A 20,642-nucleotide genomic window follows, 5' to 3' on the forward strand; every position below is an offset into this window, starting at 1 on the left:
AGTTAAAACATCCAGAGCTGCTATTTTCATTCCATCCCATCAGTTACTAGGCATTGTCCACCTTTGAACACCCTCTTAAGACAAGAAAAGTGTTAACAATGGCAGGAGAGCTCTCAGTTGTCTTAATTTAATTGTCACATTGGAGTTTTGTTGTTGCTTTAAAAATTAAAGGATGCAGAAGTCACCAAAAAAAAAAAAAAGTCCGAATAACTGGCCATATGTTTTAAAATGCAACCAAAAATGCCAGGTGTTCTGTAACCCTCAGCTGAAAACCAAGAAGTTAGCTTGGTACATAATTAGCCAGCATCCCCTGCCACCCTTTAAGACATATTTTGAATGAGAGACTGAGAGATATATTGCATTGTCATCAGCTGGTGATAAGTACATAGCAGTTCTCATCAACGAAATAGAGAACAGGATTTCAAATATATCCTTGTATTTAGTTTGACAGAATGGTAGGCAACTTTTTGTCAAAATAAAAATCTGACATTTGTCATATATGTAGCCTTCATGAGATGCTTCAGCATTCAGTAAGTGCCAGGGCTTAGATTAAATGAAACAGCACATTTATTTATTCATCAGACCAAAGCTCTTCCTGGAACTACAAGACTTCCACTGGATTTCGTGGACTGCATACATAATTTTTTGTGTGTGATGGGGGAAAGGTTTCCAAGTGCATGAATATGCAATTTGCCTTTTGTTTTGAGAGATTTCTGAGAGTCTGATTTATGTATCATTTCCGATAATAAACCCTGTGAGTTCAGTCTCCTACAGTGAATTCTGGGATGGATTGCACCTATTCTAAGGCTCATATGAATGACAGCAACCACAATCAGTATATTTGAGCCTTTGGAATGTTTTTTTGTTTTTTTTTTCCCCTCTGTATTTTGCACTATTTAATTCAGCAAAGCTTATGCCTTGCAATAAAGAAAAAGAAGGAACAGAAATAGATTAGAAAAGGAGTATAGGAGAAAAAGGGCAGGGGGGGAATGTCATCTTGTGCCAACTTTCCACAATTTAGTAACACTGCATTTTTCTGGTGAAACTTAACTGATTTGATAACTTCTCTGGTTCTGCCTGAGGATTGTGTGAGGGATGCCAAGATGCAGATTTGCCGTATTTACAGTCCACAAGAACTGCTATTGGAGCTGTTTGAGCTAGCCAGAAACAAGGAATGTTTTTTCTACCCCCTGTTGTAGCTTCATTACATAGAGTAGGTGACTCACACTGAGCCTCCTCCAAGATGCCAGCTTGCCACAAGCTCTAGTTTCCATCCATTTATCCTGATTTCTGGTAGATGGTACCATACTAAGGACCTAGCAAAGTTGTTTATCTGATGAAGGCTTCCAGAAGGACTGTCTTCTGTATTACACCATTACAGAAGTGCTTAGCTAATTGTCCTTATTGCAGTATTGACTGGAAAGCATGACAGTAAGAATAATCATCCTGATATTTTGTAAACCTATTAATGAATTGTTTATATAGATTAATCTTATGATAAGAGCTTTTCCAAAACAGGAGTCTTGGAATAGACCCTAAAGAATTTTCAGCAATTTCACTTCTTTTGCAGCTTCGTCCTTCCTACACACAAGCTTTTCTGACTAAAATGCAACTCAGAAAATCTGTTTAACTGAGCATTCATAAAAGCTACTTGGGACTCTGCCATGTTTGGCATTTGAATTGTTGCAACTTTTATTTCTTGTATGATTGTATTCTGTGAGCGTTTTATTCAGTAAAAACAAGATGCTTTTGAAGCTTTTTCACAGAAATTAGAATTGAAGTATTTTAGCCATGTTTCACTGAATACTGCTCATAGCAGGGGGGTTGGAACAACATGATCTTAAGTCCTTTCCAACCCTAACTATTCTATGATTCTATGAATATAACTAAATGAGTTCCCTGGGAACTGGTTAACTTTTGAAAGCTATTGTGCTTTCTAAACATTTTGGTGTTCTTGATTTTTTAAAGGAACTTCACTGTTTTCAAATAAAGTGATCCTTAACACTGTGGAAAGACTGACAAAATACTTAGCTTATGTACTATGTTGGAATAAGATTCTATAGAAGATATGGTTTGGGGAGAGGGAGGCAGAAACAATCTGTTTGAAGGGCCTTGATAGACTGTAGAAATCTGGGTTTTTTTTTCTTCACTATCATCATTACTTTTTAGGGTATGTTAGAACAATAGTATCATTCACATACATACTTTGCTAATTTTTTGTAGTGGAAGAGAGCTATTGTAATGCCAGGTTAATGTCACCTACAGTTTAAAAGATGCAGGAATGGGTTCCTCATGTTTTTACAGCCTTCTGTGTATTAGATACTTGAAGAGGCCAGAATAGATCTGAATTTCTGAGACACTTCAATCCTGTAAAATAATGACATGATGAGGTGTAACTTGAGACAGATAAACCTGAGATGCCAATCAAGCAACTACATTTGGACAGAAAGGTAAGAGAGTTTTTGAGATAAGTGAGAGTTAGTGAGAAATCCCATGAAAATAAAAATACTTCATGGGATTGCTTGTCTGACTGGGCTTAACCATGCTAAATATTCCCAAGTGAGGCAATATTTGTGTATTTTTAACTAATGATCTGACATTAAAAATGCTTGATACTGTTTCCGTATTATCAGTAGAAGTGTCTAATGACCAAAAGTTTTTATATTGACTTTACCAGTTGTGTCTGTTTTCTCATTTTTTAAGGTTGTGAATCTGCACTAAAATCTGTCCCTCAGGGGACAGGATTGTTAGTATTCACTGTGTGTATTTTGCTAGTACCTATAAATTGCCATTATATTTAATGTACCTTTTAAAAAGATTAGATAAGGCTGTGATCTGTGCCATCACAATTGAATGCTGTTGTAACATTGCAATGGATTGATGTATGAAACTGAAGTAATGCAATGTCATAGAAGGTTCCATTATTTAATAGCCCTTTTAAATGTAGGTATTTTAAAAAACCTGGGTATTATTTAAAAGTCAGAAATATCATAGAATACCAGGCTGGAAGGGACCTCAGGGATCATTTGCTCCTTCTTGGCAAAAGCACAGTCTAGGAAAAATGGCCCAGCCACCCAAATTATACAAGGGTGGGGAATCCACCGTTTCCCTGGAGATCTTATTCCAGTGACTGATTGTTCTTGTTGCGATAAATACTCTTCTAGTGTCCAACTGGAATCTCCTCAAGAGCATCTTGTGCCCATTATCCTTTGTGTTTTCATGCAACCCCTCGTAAAAAGGGCATCTCCATCTTCTCTGTAGCCACCCTTTAAATACTGGAACACGGTGACAAGTTCTACCTCTCTAAATGTTCTTTTCCCAAGGTTGAACAAACCCAGCCCTCTTATCCTTTCCTCATACAGCTTCGTAGTCCTTTTGTCATCTTTGCGACTCTTCTCTGGACCCTCTCCAGCCTTTCCACAGATTTTTTTGTATAGTGGGGACCAAAATGGAACACAGTATTTCTGTTGTTGCTTGTCAAGGGCTGAGTAGAGTGGGACAATGACTTCTTTATCTGGCCTGATGATGTCCTTGTTGATGTAACCCAACATCCTGTTACCTTTCTTTGTTGCAGCAACACAGTGTATTGAGCTGCTTGTCCACCAGGACCCCTGGGTCCCTTTCCACAGAGCTGCTCCCCAGTTTTTGACATCTCTGGATAATTTCATTTCTAGATGAACTTTTGCTTTTCTAACTGCATCTTTTCACACCCTGGCAATGCCCTTCTAGTTTTCATTGGGTAGTTGTCTGCTTTTCCATCTCTGGTACACTTTTCTTGTGGTTTTGAGCAGACTTAGAAGCTTGCAGTTAAGCTGAGGGGGTTTCTCTTGCTCCCCCTACTTCCTTACCTTTAAAAGGGGATGAAGTGGCTCTGTGCTTCCAGGAGAACGTTTTTGAAGAACTTGCAGCATTTGCTAGCACCTTTGTCCTTCATGGAAGCTTCTCACAGAATCCCTCCCAACCGAGCTCTGCGTGAGCTGAAGTTTGCTCTTCTAAAATCTGAAGTATTTGTCTTTGTACTAATCTTCAGTGTGCTCAGCCAGATCCCAAACTCCACAACACTGTGATCACTGCAGCCAAGGCTGTCACCAACTGAAATACTGCCAAGCAGGTTTTCTTGGTTTGTGAGTAGCAAGCCCGGGAGTACCTCATTCCTGGTTGGCACATCTTACATTTGTATGACCACTCATTGCAACCTACTGCCTGTACTGAGTCTCTTTTCTTACCGGTTCCATCTGGGTGGAAGTGTCAGACATCCCAGGGGCTTTCTCTGAAGGAGCACTGGTTTTAACTCTGAGGCGAGTGTCCACCATCCTGACAGAGACCCAGAGCACTTCCCTGGCCTGTGGGCCTACAAGCAGGGCACAGGGTCCTTCTCACACGCTCATCTTTGCAAACTCCTTCCCAGGCAGTTTCACTCTCCTGCAGTTGCTCTGGCAATGCCCAAGCTATGTCAGCCTCTCATGAGAGCTCCTGTCAGGGCTGTCAGCTCTTCCTCAGTTTCCCTGTCTCTGGGAACCTCTCTGTACACCTTAGTCTAGCACACAAACACAGAACTTACTGTTGCTGCCACTGTCTGCCTTGCTGACTGTGACTAGTGACGAGAGACCTAAGTAAACAAGATAAATTGCCTCTTGGCACTCTAATAAATAAAGCAGTAAGGCTACTAAAGGGACATGAGTCATATAGCCATAATGAATTGAACTTAGGAAAACAGGGATTTGTTTTCTTGGGACCACAGATTCAGTCTCTCGCAGACCTCTCCAGTTAAGAAGTTGAATGCCAAAGGGAAAAAAAAACAAGACAATATTCAAAACAGTATTTGACTAATCCAATGCACAAACATTACTTGTAAAAGGCATTCACTGCTGAAAAAGTGTACGAGATTATGACTTTAGCAGTCTTTTTTAAAGATATGTATAGGGGGATCATCCTGATTCTTGCTGTGTTCATAAGCAAACTTTATGGTCGCAGAGGGTACTGGGAAGCAATGAGAAAGTTAATGTGAGATCAAGAGGAAAAACCTGAATTTGCATGAGAACACGTCACAGAAAACACATCACAGAAAACACTCGTGATGTTTCACTGGTCTGAAAAGATAAATTTTTGAGCATTTGTGAATTTTTAACTTGTTCATAAAATGCTATTAAGCAATATCTTTTAAGTGTGTAAATACTGCTGTATCACTGTGCTATTGATAGGTATAATTTTTCAGGAAAAAAAAATTGAGACAAACTATCTAAAGTGAGATTTTGCTTATGCATCTACTCACATTAGAATAAGAAAGCTGGTATCCCTGTACACATGACATTGTGTGATGTTCAGACAGAAATGTGCAAATGAGTATTCTGGATGCTTTTCCTATGGAGGCTGATGCTTCAAAATACAGCTCTGGAGGTTTGTGGTGGTTAAATGGGGAGCTGCTTCATACACAGCAGTTTCTGGATAAGAATACAGATTGCCAGAGCTGACAGTTTGTGGAAATGTCAGGTCAATCTCCATCAGGATTTCAAGCACAGTGTAAATAAGTGCAGACAGATGTCGGTCGCATTTCAGACGTGGGCTTCTCTCTCAGCTGTTATAAAGCAGAGAACATTTAAAACTTACTTTTTCTCAGCCTGAGAACCCATGAGCAAATAAACTTTCATATACATTCCAGCAGAATTTAGATTAAATAGAGGCACATTCTGACTCCCCATAATTAATTAATTTCTTTAATTAAAAAGAAAAAAGACAATAAGCAAGAGAGAGTTTAGAGGTGTATATAAAAAATGCAGTAGCCCTATGTTTTATAAATGAAAGCTTTGAAAACTTGGAGTAGGTATTTGTACACAGAACATTCTAGCTTCTGTTTGTTTGAATACTATTTATGTTTCTTCTAATTACTTAGATTTTGTGATTTCATTTTTCTTTTTTCATTATTTTAATTTTCCTAGAGAACTGTCTGGAAATGTGTGAAATATACAAGCTGTGTATATTTCAATATTCAGGCCTTTCTGCCTAGAAATAATGGCAAGACACCTTTCTTTCTTAAAACTTAAAATCCAGTCTTCTTCCTAGGAGTCTTAAGTTGCATGTTGATGTTTCAAAGGGTAAGCAAGCCTACCAAGAAATGTTGGCAAAAGTATTCTGGTTGGCCCCAAAAAGTATGCTGTCTTCCAGCAATACTGAATTAGTTTGTAGTCTCTGTGTCTCCCTATGGTTGTGCTTTTTTTCCCCATACCTTATGCAGCTGAAAATGATCCAGTGTTACAAGCTTGTAAGTAGCACTTGTGGCTGCTTTCCAGGAGAGCCCTGTTTTAAGCACAAGCTAATGGAGGGGTTGTACCTATTTATGTGTGAGCATACCGAGTAGCAAGTACTGTGCATACTGAGACCTGCTGAAATGTAGGGCCAGTTCAAGGTTTTTTAAGTTTTGGAAGCTGCCTGAAGACCTTTGCTCCATTTTTTTCTGACCAAAGATATCATAAGCAATAACTTCCATGGCTGAGATCACCTGTGCAGGTTGACTGGCTGCATTTCCAGTTGGGACTCCTTGACAGGACAGTAAAACCTGATACATGGTGTCACTGCAAACACACATACTGATGCAGCCACTTCTGAAACTGTTTGAATAGTATGTTTGAATTCTGCACAATATGGACTCTTTTTTCTGCAGTCCAAGTAATGTCTAATTCTCTCTTTAGGGCATCTTCGTAGGGCAGTGTTGCTACCACCTTATACTCTAGTTTGGCTTTTTTTTTTTTGTCCAGCCAGCTGTTGACTGTTAGCTTTATTTTGGTGTTACTGTTTATGTCCTACCAACACATAATGAATATATGCTAGAAAAACATTGCCAAATTCATAAGGCGGGAAAAGAGAACAGTGCCATGCTTTTGTTTTAGAAAAATTATTTCTGACCGAAATTCTCATGTGCTGTTCTGGGGTTGTCTTCTGCATGCTAGCTTTTAAAAGCTGATTCGTTAGGGTGTGTTTACCTTCCAGTTGCATTGCTAAATTGAACATTTCCCAGTTTCTTTACCATTGTTGGTGTAGCGGGATAAAGTCAGAAAAATGTCCCTGGTTCTTTTTCTACATGTTTGTGCCATTGGATGGCAGGCTGCATGTATAAACTCTATGTTTTTATAGTGTTCTACCACTGTGATCCTTCTTCCTTTAAACTTAAAGAACATCAGAAACTCAAGGGCATTAAAAGCCCTCTACAGTGGAGCCAAATTCCAGGAGGCCACACCCTTAGGGAGTGGGTTTGTGGTGCAATAGATGTCTCTGTACACCTTGAGGTCACCTATGGGGTGTGATGTCTGGACTTCTGTGTTCAGGTGACCCTCTGGTGCTCAGTGTGTTGGTGTCCAGCAGGAGGCAAGCCAAGTTGCATGTGCTTTTACAGCCACCAGTAACATCCAACAGTCTCCTGCTTCCAGTTCCATTATTCTGCAGTATGCATGTGTACAATGGCACAAACAAATCTGTTGCAGCCAGCAACTCTGGGCTGTTTTGCAAAGCCATCTGGCCCCTGCTGTACCCTAAGCAAGTCAGGCAGGTGGAGAAAGTCACCTCCTGCAAGATGATGCAAGGCAGAGATCACTGTTGCTATAAAGGTTCACTGCACCCAAATACGTAGGAGGGGTTGTGTGGCCCAGCAGGCCCTTCTTGCACTAGCTCCATGGACATGGTCACTGATATAGTTGAAACTGCTGGGGACAGTGAGGCACTGTTCCAGAGTGGGAACAGAGGGACAAGGAAGTCTAGAAGTCTCAGTGCTGGCTGCCCTTGTTGACTCTCAAATAACCTATGTACTGCATAGGTATTTCAGAGTCAAGGATGTCTTGCATACGTTTTGTCCAGTATGTCATGGTGGCTGTTTGTACCCTACTCTGAACTTAAATGAGCTCTTGATGTTTCAGCTATGGATTTCTCCTTACTCTTCCAGCTCCCTTCTTCCTCACCCCAGCAGTCTCCATGCAGACACAAGAATCGTGTTTGTATACTCACAGCCACATTCATCAGTCTGGTCTCTTGACTAGTTTATACAGGACTTTCCTTTTTGCTCTTGAAAAGAAATCCAGTCTTGAACCTCACTTGATAGGCCTTGATTGTTTTTTTTTCTTCAAATGCTTTAATTACTCCCTCTGGAGCACCTGCCAAGAGAGAAACCAGGCTTCCAAGTGCCACTGCTATAGGACTCGCTTGAAGCCTAAGTATTTAAACCTTATGAAAGGCAGACCAGCTACTTCTTACTAGTCAGTCCCAGCTTCCCCTTAAAGTCTGTCTGGAACTACTTTCTTTGTGTGGTTACCATCATGGTCTTCAGCAGTTCATTTGGTGAGGAATGCTGATTGAATCCAAGCCAAATGTACTCTTGATTTCCATGGTGCTGTCTCAGGACTGGTCTGTGGCTATGGCAGATTAAATGCACACAGAAAAATGAATTGTTGCCCCACAGATTTGTCTACCTTGACTGTCCAAACTGCCACCCACACAGTTCTCCATGACCAGTATTCCTGCTAATAGTTTCATCCTGCTGTGTATTGCTGAAGGCCCATGTGCTATTTGTTAGGAATTCCAAAAAATGGACCGAAGGCAGTGCAGCCTCCAAACTTGTGCATTAACTAAGGATGAGACCACACATCCAAGCAGACTGTAAAGCTTCCAGCTTCATCTTCACCACTGATCAATGGATTAATTCCCAAATGGGCCACTTCCTCTGACTGTCATAATTAGCCATCTCAATTCCTGGGAACCCCAGGGCACAGTTAGAATCCTGTGTGAGGGATTTCCTTGATGGTTGGAGGGAATGTGTCAAGCAGCAATGAAAAGGCAGTCTCTTAGCTCTTGCGGTCAAAGTCTTCCCACAACCTCCTTTCCTCTTCAGCTATATTAGCTACAAGTAGCTTTTCTTCCGTGTCTTTGCCAGTATGGCCAGAAGCTTTCCTGACTTCTTCTGTGGATAAAACACTTTTTAGTCAGGAGTGGTTCCAGTGGAGAAAAGGGTGGTGTGTGCTGCAGCCCAGCCTGAAAGGGCTGTAGGATGCAGTCTGTCGATGCACAGACTGCCGAAACTTTGGCTGAGCCAGGCCAGATTATGACAGCTTTATCGGTTTCCTTTGGTGTCTGGTCAGTCTGGCTGGGCAAATAAGCATAAGCACAAAGGTTGGTGAGAGAGGTTTGGGCTGGGGACAAAACCAGTAAGTTTTCATATTAGCAGCCTGTTAGTTAAAAGGGAGATTTATATTAGACCTCCTGTGACACTTCTGGCATTCTCTTTGGCTTCCCAAGTACTTGCTGCCTGACTTCATATCCAATGACCAATGTGTGTGGAACCCATGGCAGTGCATGGAGCAAGCAGTCCTTCTCCAGTCAATGTGTGTTTCAAAATCATGGAACATATTAACTGCGAACAGCAAGAAATTCCTGGGTCAGAGGGATATATATATATGTTGGTACGTGGGAGTATTTTTTTATGTGATCCTTTCATGGATTATGCATTTAATTCATTTGCTATTCTTTCATAATAGCCTTTGTTTGACAGAGTGTAACAAATTATTTCAAGCTGTCAGTGGTTCTTCCATGGGTACCCTCAGACACTTGCCAGGTAACATAGGCACTTCTCTCTCCCAGGCTTGGCAGACATTTTTCCTCCCCTGTAACAATCAAAATAATGTATTTCTAATCATGTCTCTAGGGAGTCCAGTTAATTCTTGTTTTCTTCCTCTTGAATAACGAAAAGTGTTTAAATATGAAGTTCATAATAATTATCTTTGTTTATATGAAGTCAACCTGCAGTCTAGAAAAGAACACAAACTGTTCACCTTTTTAAGAACATGGCAAGAGTGGCTTAGCAACAAACACATTAAACTCCAGCTCTTGACTTTAACTATGCAAATATTTATACGTGTGTGTGTCTAAATGCAAATGCTTTTGTACAGGTCTATATATATATATATATACATTCAAACAAAAAACCCAAACATCCTCTGGAAAAGCCCACAGTAACACAGTAAGTAACCAGAACTGTGGAATTCATCACTGCCAGATAAATGCTGCTATGAATTTTGAGAAATACTACTGTCCACCCAGACTTCTACTGCAATCCGCAAGCTTACATACCCTAATGATTCCCAATTTATATGATATATAGTTAATGCCAACTTTGCTTTGCAGATCTGAAAAATGCAGGAGAAATGAGGAATATTTTTATTTACTCCAACATTTTCAGTGAAGAGTAAAGGGGAATTTCAAAGAAAGGGATCAAGAATGTAAAGTCATTGCTAAACTAAAGAGTCTGGGTGACATGGTCTAGCGGGAGTCATCCGTGCCCATGGCAGAGGTGCGGGAACTAGATGATCTTAAGGCCTTTTCCAACCCAAACCGTTCCATAATTCTATGATCCTATGTTGGCTTGCTACAGACGGAGGTGTTTCATGAAACTGGATATGTGCAACATACACTGTTACTCTAAAATGGCTAAGGCAATCTTAAGTAGAAACAAAAAATATAACAATGTGTCGGTTAAAAGTGGAAGGGCAGTTCTGTCAAAACACCACATATTGGTGACGTTTTGTTAGAAGAAAAATCATCTAATTTTCACAACTTAAGCAAAGATGGCTATAATTATATGCAGAATGTGTTCTGTCTTAATGTCTGTGTTTTCATATATATATACATATCCTAGTACCTAGTTCTATTAAACAAGTTGTTACAGAGTGTTACTTGGTTAATTTTCTCTCTCGGCCAAATCAACCTGTGGGTCGGATGTTCTAACTGCCCTGTATTCTGGTAAAGCAGTGGGGTGCAGTAGAGAAGTACACTTTTCAGGAGTCCAGTCTTATTCCTTCCCCATATCTGCTGATACTCCATAGTTCAAGACTGTCCTCTTTGTGGAAAAATTTTACCCAGCATGGCTTTCAATGACTGGCTCTTAAATTTGCCAGAACCAGCTTCTAAAGGTACTATGTTGTAAGCAGTAGGCCTCCTTAACTAAGGTTGTTCTTTCCTATAAATACAGGGCTGCCACTGAAAGGACAGGATTATAGAACAGACTTTGACATGGAAAAGGGAGGAAGAGCTGCGTTTGGGAAATGGAATGAAAACTGGGAAATAACATGATTAATATGTTATTCTTTCTTCAAACATTTACAGAACAACATCATCCTAAACCACCATAAAATCACAGAATTGTTTGGGTTGGAAGGGACCTTAAAGACCATTCAGTTCCAGCCCCCTGCTATGGGCAGGGACGCACGTAAAAGGTTAAAAATTGTTCAGAAGATTTTTGTGGTATTTAGTTGTTTTTTTTTTTTTCTGGTGGGGTGTTTGTTTTGTTTTTTTAATCTAAGGACATTAACATGATTTTCACTTTATCATTGTGTGCTTACCAATAGCTTTGATCTATCCACAAAGCCCAGAGCCTTGCTTCTAACAAGAAAGGAAAGAAAGATAACACATAGTAGAGACATTCTGATATGACCACCTTTCTAATATATGAAGTTTTCAGTCAGTCTGTGGTTGTCCATTCTGTGCTAAATAAAACTGGTGTTAGCTCAGAGGTTAGGCCATAATGACTCAGTCAGATTTTATCTTAGATCCTCAACACAGTTTCACAGGGATGGCTGCAGGCTTTTAAAGAAATGTGCCACACTTCAAGAACAGATAATCCATAATCCTTGATGCAACCTTTAGCTAATTTTCTGGCCATGACAGAATACATTAAAGTGGAAATAGAAAATCCTGTTTATTTCATAAGGAAAAGAAGTTTAAATGTTTATTAATAACCTAGATTGTTCTTCACAAATCTCATGTTTCTTAAGCCAAAAGATATCACACTTAGAATATTATAATGAAATTATGTAGATGAATATGCAGCCAGCATTTCCAAGGTAAAAAAATCCCAAACCATTAAAAGCAATGAAAGACTTCTTAGTAAACTTCTTAGCAAACTTTAACTGAAGTTAATTTCATTAATACGATTAGTCTGCAATGTTTTTAGGTCAAATATTAGTGAGGGTTTTCTTACTTCTTATGGAATTTTAACAGTAAAACTTATAGCATGGTCACTAGTAACCTGACCTTCTTTCACATGACATGGCCACAGCTGAACTCTGCAATGAAGATTTTACTTCTTTGTTCTGTCCCTAATCTGAAGTGATACCAGCTTTCTGTTGTTTCTGGAAAAGCTCAAATCCAAGCTAAACTCCAACATGCTCCATGGTTTTGATCCAAGTCTGAACATCCAGTTTGCAGATCTTGGGCTGCTCTGTTAAGGAAACTTTGACAATCATATACTTCATTTTCACAGAATCACAAATACATTCACTGCTGTTGGCACAACAGGGGAGTTTAATCAGGCCTGTCCCATTTTTGTTCTCTTTTAGCAGCTTGGCAGAGCAGCTCCTGTTGAATTGTTAATCATTTACAGCCATACCATAACAGCAGTGATTCATTAATTATTCAGAATGTCCCACCCTGTCTATGCATATAGCAAGAGGCCAAAGAAGGCTGAGATACCTACGTCTGAGAAAACGGCCCACAGAAATCCTTCCAAACCCTATAGCTGCTGCAGCATCCATGCCCTCAAATCTCTGCAAGACAGAAATAACCTTGCTGGAGCTGAGCAAGAAGGGTTTCATCTTATCCTTGTGGCATTCCCAAGCTGAGGAAGAAGACCTCTCAGCACACGACCATGGCAAGTACATAAAAACTGGGCAGCTTTCTGTTAGTCCAGAGCACAGCAACAGTGGTCAAAACCACAGGAGAATTTAGGGGAAGTAAAGGGGGATGAGTAAATATGTTAGCATTAGCAACTTCCAACCTTTGCATGCTAGTATTGATTGTGTCACCCAGGAAGTGGCTTCAATGTCCTGTGGTTCAGTATGACTGCTGTGAGTGCCTTGTGGTACCTTGGGAAGCAGAGATGCTATTGTCATTCAGGTTTGCTAATGTGTGTGGGGGGGGGGGGGTTGGTTTTCTTGGTTGGTTTGGAGTTTTGGTTTTCCTGTTGGTTTGCTTTAACACATGAGGAAGAGGTACTTCCCATAGGATTAGGAGTGAGGCAATCTGAAGGGAGAATGGTCGGGCAGGAATATGTCCTTAATAGGCAGGGAGGACAGAAATGATGAAAGATGAGAATTGAAGAAGATCACAAGGAGAGAGCTCATCTATACCTCTCACTACAACTGTAAACAAGATAATTTAATGCACCTTACTATTAAACGAGAGTCTTTAGAACCTTTTAAAGACAACAGCTCATAGAGTTGAAAAGAAAAAAAAAGTGTCATAATACATTATTTTATTATTATGTGCATTTTTAAAAAAACTTGTGCTTCCAGTTATCTTCCTACAGATTGAACAGGAATTAGTATAAGAAATATCTCCTGTAAGACAAGTCCACTAAATTTCTGTAATCCTTTCCAGACACTTTGTCATACTACTTTAAACTGTGGGTATAAAATCCATTTAATATGTGAGCTGAGTGTTTCACACGGAAAACTCTGTTGCAGGCTCAGTAGCAAGCTATACAGTTGTGAATGATAGCATGGAAGAAGGTGGAAGGAGTAGTTATCAGACTGCTGGCAGTATTGCTTGCAAAGTCCAAGCAAAAACAGAACAAGCATCTTCGTTTTGGTATATTCTGTTTATTACTTTATCTGTATTTCCCATTTAATTCCATTCCTGTACTTCTCTTCAGTAAAGCATATCACATCTATGATTTTAAACAATTACAAGGGCCACATATTTATAGAAACCAAATCGCAGCAGGAGCCTGCAATGTTTCATAACAGCCTTTTAAAATGATTGCCTGGTGAAATGTTGACCACAGGGTAGTCGATTTAATTTCTATTACACACATATGGCTCTCTTTGTGTGGCTTGCTATGCTGCAACAGCGTTGTGTGTGAAGGTGACACTGTACCAAATTACAGCAAGAATTAGAAAAAAAATTAGTAATGTGCTTATTAGACTGTTTTATTTGAGAGTTAGTTGATTTTGGTTTTATTGATGCCTGTGGGGAAAATCTAGTGCGTTTTTTCTCAAAATGTTTTGTATCTAAAACTAATGTTGCCAGAAATTATTAAATTATGTGGGCCCATCTGCTCTTTCTATCTGTTAATAGAAGGTACAACTGCATGCCGCCTTCTTGGTGATGAACATTATATGATTCACTTTGAAAACTGTCTACTTGCAAGAGTCCTTGCATTAAAAACCTGAGACATTTGAAAATTGAACATCAAAACTGCATTAAAAGTTACCCCATGTAGGTGTAACCTTGCTTAGATATCCTCACTTATATGCAGATTGATTTTCCAATATTTTAAAAGTGGTTTTCTTAGGAAGCAGGGGGAATTCAGTATCAAAACTCCACAGAAATTCAGTGGAAAATACAACCTGATGCAACTCACTGAAAGTTTAGATAGCAGCAGTGGAGAGACAGTGCTGCAATTCAGAGGTCTATTAAGAAGTACCTGAGCACTTCTGGGCACTTTGAACCATTGGAACCCAGTTAATCCTTGTTTGATCCCTGGATTTAATTTGACTGACTCAAAGACCCCCTCCCATCATGCTCAGTCTTTTCCCTCAGTGCTCTGCACTTGGGATTTTAACCACCATCCTCTTCTCCAGTGCTGACTGCAAGTGCACATTCTGTGCCAGGCTTTCTGATTAAATACTTGCGCTTAGGCTTTTTGGCCATCTCGTTCCATGCGTGAACAGAGGAAATTGTATTTTGATTTGTACGAAAGCCTTGAGGGTCACTTTACAAGATATCTGTAGGCTCCCCTATAACTGTTGGAGGTGATGTAAACTGTCCTGTATCTGATGCATGCTTTCTCACTGGAAGAAAAAAATTAGTTCCCATGTAAAGAATACAACTGGGAGTAGATAAAACTGGACACTTAGATTTTTGATTTGGGGTGAAAACTTCAGAAAATATAGGCATCTGCAATAAGGAGTTTTCTGAGACACAGTTGTGGGCCAGTCTTGTGGGGTGTCTTGGTGCCAAGCATTGAATTTTCCTGATTGTACCAAAAGACAGGTTGCTTATTTATTTATTTATTTATTGGCTTTTAATCCATGCCAGGGAATCTCCATCTGTTGTGGAAAATAGTTGATTGTCCCTCTGTCACGAGGCAGAGATGGAATACTATGCCACAAATCTGAAGTGTAATTGAAAGTACAGCGTCGCCACTCATCTATGCCTCTCATTACAACTGTAAACAAGATAATTTAAAACACCTTGCTATTAAACAAGAGATTTAAAAATATTTTCTGAAGGCAGCAGCTCATGGATTTAAAAAAAAAAGGGGGGGGAAGAAAAAAAGGAAGGGAAAAAACCCCAAACAAACAACTTACTTATGCTAGAGACACTTAACCAGGGTTTTCTTGCTTTGTAGATCTGTAGAAGAAGGATTCTTTATCAAGGACTGCAGCAACAAGACAAGGGGTAATGGGTTTAAACTTAATTTTCTTGTCTCTTAAAAAATTATGTTCATGAAAATCATAGAATCATAGAGTGGTTTGGATTGGAAAGGACCTTAAGATCGTCTAGTTCCAACCCCCTGCCATGGGCAGGAACGTCTCACTCTAGACCATGTAGCCTTAGGCTTTGCCCAACCTGGCCTTGAACACTGCCAGGGATGGAGCATTCACAGCTTCTCTGGGCAACCCATTCCAGTGCCTCACCATCCTCACAGTAAAGAACTTATTCATTATATCTAACCTGAACTTCCCCTGTTTAAGTTTAAATCATCTAGCTAACTCCTTATGAAAGCAACGATCTTCTTCCAGAAGTGGAACTTCCTTACTTAACAAATTAATCTGGCCTATTTTTCTTTTTGCATAACTGTACTTTTAGAGACTCTCTCCAAAGCATGCCCATACGGGTTTTTGTGTGTTGTGCAAGAATTAAGTGATGTTGACCAGGGAAAGGGAAGAGGGAAAGGGAAGAAGGAAAGGGAAGTTATGAATTACAGTCAGAAATTTCTGAACATGATGTGAGAAGAGGGTGCTGAAAATCTATTAAAAGACAGGAACTGGGATCTAGGCCAAAATTTTGTTGGAGACTACTGCAGGACCAGAAGAAATCCCTGATAAAATAATTAGAAGTTGGCCAGTCAGTGCAATTCAGATGTAAGTTGTAGAAAGCAGGTTATCTTCTCACATCCAGGAGATCATAGACAATCCAAAACATTTCAGTTGAAGAAACTTGAGTATACAACAAAAATATATCATGTTGTCATGTTCGTCACTGCATATAAATACCACAACAGTGGTCAGCCTCTGTGTGCTGATTTGGACCTGCCAGAAGAGTGATCAGTGCATTGGCAGATAGGGTGACAAGAGCACTATTTGTTTAGGAAGGCTGACAGGATCCCAAGTCAGCCAAGATTTTGAGATCTGTCTGCAACCCTTGTTCAAAGCAAACATACAAAAAAAAAAAAACACCACCAAAACCCCAGAACTGTTTGCATAATATCTGGAACAAGGTAACTTATGAAACAGTGAAATCTCAAAAGAAAGGAGATAAAAATAAAAGGATCTAAACCTTTGCCAGCCCTCTTTGTCTTTGAAAGACAGGATGTGTTCCTTTTTCTTGGTCTCAGTCAGGAAATTTTCTGTTGTTTTCTGCTTTGCAGCAAATTTTATATAATCCCCTCAGGGGAAAAGCTTCTTTTTATTCCCATGGAGGCCTTGCCATGGATCAGCATCCTGCCTTTGCCATGTGTCTCCTGACTTGCCCCAGCTGTGAGTTCCCTCTCTGCCCAGCCTGTTCTGGAATGCTTCCCTGTGGCTCCAAGGATTTCCCATAGCCAGTGGCAAGAGGCAAGCAGGCTACACCCACCTCCACACATCTGGAAGGACCAGGGTCACTGGAACAGGAATATCTGTAGGGATCAATGGACACAAGAGCTCCAGAGCATAGTGAAGTTGCCATTCCAGAATCATCATCATAGAATCACAGAATGGTTTGGCTTGGAAAGGACCTTAAAGCTGACCTAGTTCCAGGCCCCTACCACAGACAGGGACACCTTCCACTAACCAGGCTGCTCAAAGCCCCATCCACCTGGCCTTGAACACACTGAACAGAGATTTGCAACATCCAGGTGATGTCAGTGATGCAGGGAACAATGAAAAGCAAGGGGACAACAACAATTAGATACAGGGGCTCTGTGGGACAGAATGACTAGGGACTTTAAATAGGACCTAGTAAGCAATGGCACCTGGCAAACAACTCTAAGAGTCTGCTTTTTAGCAACAATTCTAAATATTTCAGGTTGAATACAAACACATGAGATACTGATGCCTAAAGAAACATTGTTCTGGATGTATGGCAAGAATGCACTGATGTGAAGGCCAAGAAACTGCATATTTCCATTCAATACAAGAAACTATAAACCTGTCTAGACTCCAGAAGAGTGAGATCTGCAGTTTCTGGAAGTCCTGTGAAAGGTAAGACCCAGTAAAATGGATTGAATGTATTAGAGTAGCACAGTCATTACAGCACAATATTAGTCCTTAGCAATCCTAGATGGCTTTTTTGCCATTAATGGTATTGATTCTGAGAAAAATGTGTTTAAATTGACATTCAGGGATTGTAATATATGATAGATGGATTGTATTTGCCCTAAATAAATATCAAACATCAAGGAAATTGTTAAGTCTGTTGCTTGTGCCAAAGACTATAAAAAATCTCAAAGGAGACCATGTGAGAAAAATCAGCAAATCAAGTCCTTGGAGTATGTATAGATAAGCTTAGGGTAGGGGGGGAAATGAAAAACCAAATAAAAATCAGAGGTATTCAGCTTAATCTCAGACAGTAAGAATACATCTGTGAGATCTCATTTAATCACATCCACTTTTGCTAGATGTGGTGTATTTTAAAAGAGTGTCTGGCAGATGGTAATAACTTAGTGAACACCTCAAAAGTATTCTGTGTACTATGGTGTAAATTCTAAGTGTTCTTATCTTCAGTCTAGCAGGTTGGTAAGAAAAAGGTGTTGAAATAATTGTTTACCAAAAAAAGCGGGCACAGCAATATAAATATTGTGGGTAGTACTGAGTCATGGTGCCAGTACTATTAATTCTGTGCAATCCCCAGGGAGCGCAGCAGCAAGAGAAAGATCAGGCAGAACACAAGAGACTGATGTTCAGGAACTGCTTGTATTTTAAGAAAGTCAGTCTGCGTTAGCTGGGTGGGAAGCAGTTGTGCTTTGTCCCAAGGGCTAACCTGCATCCCTAGTGGACCCCTGGAATGATGATGTATCTCAAGAGCTTCCAGGGGTGGGAAGCAAAGGTGCTCTGCAGAGGCTGGCCAGTCTGAGCCCGGAGCACATGGATGTGGTGGGACCACAGCATGTGGCTCTCATGGAGCTAAGGGGCTCCTGGCTGTCAAGAATGATATTTGGAGGTCTTGTGGGAAGGGCATCAGGTAGTACTTCATGCTGTAGAGTGTTCATAATTAATTGTGCATGAGTATTTAGGTTGTTTACTGTGATAATTACAGTACACTGGTAACCCAGACATTTATGGTGATGTTTGGCTACGACCAGGACAATGTGGGATCTGAGCATTTTGAGTGGTACTGGAAAGAACTAGTTGGAAGCATCTCCTAATTTCCAGCATCTTCTTTGAGGTGGTGCAGGGTGACTGGATGTATGACAAAGTGCTGCAGGCTTCCTGGTGCAGGTGGCTGCTGATAGAATCAGAGAGCTTATAGGTTATGAGAGAGGAAGAGAACGGAAGAGCAATAGGAACAGAAGGTGCTCAGAGTTCTGGAAAACTTCCTCTAGACAAAAAAACAACAAACAACAAACAACAAACAAAACCCAAACATAATATATGAATGTGTGTAGCATTTCTTGAATGTAGATTCTCCTAAGGTCTAATGTTTATTATCTACACAGTGTGTTGCTTCTGCATCTAACCTCCTTTCCTTCCTTCATGTCTTTTAGTGCTTTCATGTCTCTCTCCCCTTCCCTGGGTTACCCTTGTCCCAAATCGTTATGTTCTCCTCTCCCTTTCTTCTCTTTCCCAAACTACCTCCACTTCTCCAGGACTTGTCATTTTCTATAAGCCTTCAGCTCTGCACCATGGTAGTGACTTTTAGTTCACTGGTGACTTTTTAATGCTACTAACCTCTTTTAAATAGGGCAGAGGAGAAAAATACAGCATTTTGGCTAATTTTATTCTTTTCTTTCTGGGAATTAAAACTGTATGTTCAGCCTCAATGGTGTGTAAAGTTCATGGACACAGTGCAAAATCAAACAGCTTAATGATTTCCCTGGATAAATAACCTTGGATCATTTTTCCTGGGTATGACTAGTTGATATATTGCATATCCCTCTTTCCAAATGGAAAACAACATATTCACAGGCCAGATTTGCAGCTGATTTAAACTGGCATGATTTTATTTTATTCAGCTGAGTTTTGAATGGGGTCTATATCTGTATCTAGAACTTAGTATCTCTCCATCCTAATTCTTGCTATCAAAACACTTATCTATAAAAATATATAGTTGTATATTTTCCAATTAATAGACCAAAAAAGATTAAGATGTGACCATGTCATTTGCAATTCTATAATTTGTATTGTATATTTTTATTGTTAGTTATTAGAATAGAATATAACCTTTTAAGAATAATTCAAATCTTATTTAATAATACTATTTAAAACATAATTAATGCAAAACACCTCAAGAAATCCAGTTCTCAGAATTTTGTAACAATTGATTTCTGCAACTGGGCAAAAGACGAGTATAATTTTATCATGTTGAAATACATTTTACACGCATACAATTCTTTTAGTTAAAATCTAGAAAAAGTGTTACATGGGATTGTAGGAGAGGGTTGTGCCATTAGTGTAACTGCCTGCTGGATCATCTAAACTTTAAAATATCATGCAGTTTCCTCCTCCTTCTCAGGGAGGTGCTGATGTCTCAAAGAAGTATCAAACTAAATTATATTGTTATATTTTGTCAGGAGGCAGTTCTGGCCCTTTGAGATGCTCAGCAACCCTTATTTTCATATAAGATGAGGGTCTGCTTTTGTAACTGTAGCTTTGTAACTGAATCAATTGTTATTTTCTGTTTCATCCCATAACTTTCCTTTTTATGATTTCAAAATCAGAAATCAACTGCATGTGAAGTTCTCTGTTGCTGAGGAAGAAGTGAGAGCGCTAGGACTGGAAGGCAAGTATTTAAATAACAAGGACAGGGCTCTCTTTATGTAAAGTTTTTAGAGCATGTTATTAGCTTTAGACAGTTCTTTAAAACTGATAAGATGGATTCCAAACTGTAGTGAACGAAACTGAGAAGCCTTGGAACAACCTCCCCTCTCCAATTATTCTTACAAACCATTACAGGGTAAAGTATGTTTTCTATGAAATTTAAGCCATAGGAGCTAGGCATGCAGAAAGGGTGTGGGGGGTGTGTGTGTGTGTGTGTGTGTGAAATCCTGGTTTACTGATTGGAACTTGATTTTCTTGTTTTTTCTTCCCCATTAGAACAGCCCACAGCCCACAGAAAATAAAAGCAGTGATTATCTGTTCAGATGCTAAAAATCTGTCATTATTTGACATGAGAAAGCCAATATGCCCTGGAGAAGAAACTAAGCTAGGAATGATTGCTGTCCTTCTTTACCACTACCACATGAA

Source organism: Pezoporus occidentalis, unplaced genomic scaffold (genome assembly GCF_034315485.1).
Source record: "Pezoporus occidentalis ecotype Australia unplaced genomic scaffold, CSIRO_AGI_Poc_V1 ctg300, whole genome shotgun sequence".
In the NCBI taxonomy this organism is placed as follows: Eukaryota; Metazoa; Chordata; class Aves; order Psittaciformes; family Psittacidae; genus Pezoporus; species Pezoporus occidentalis.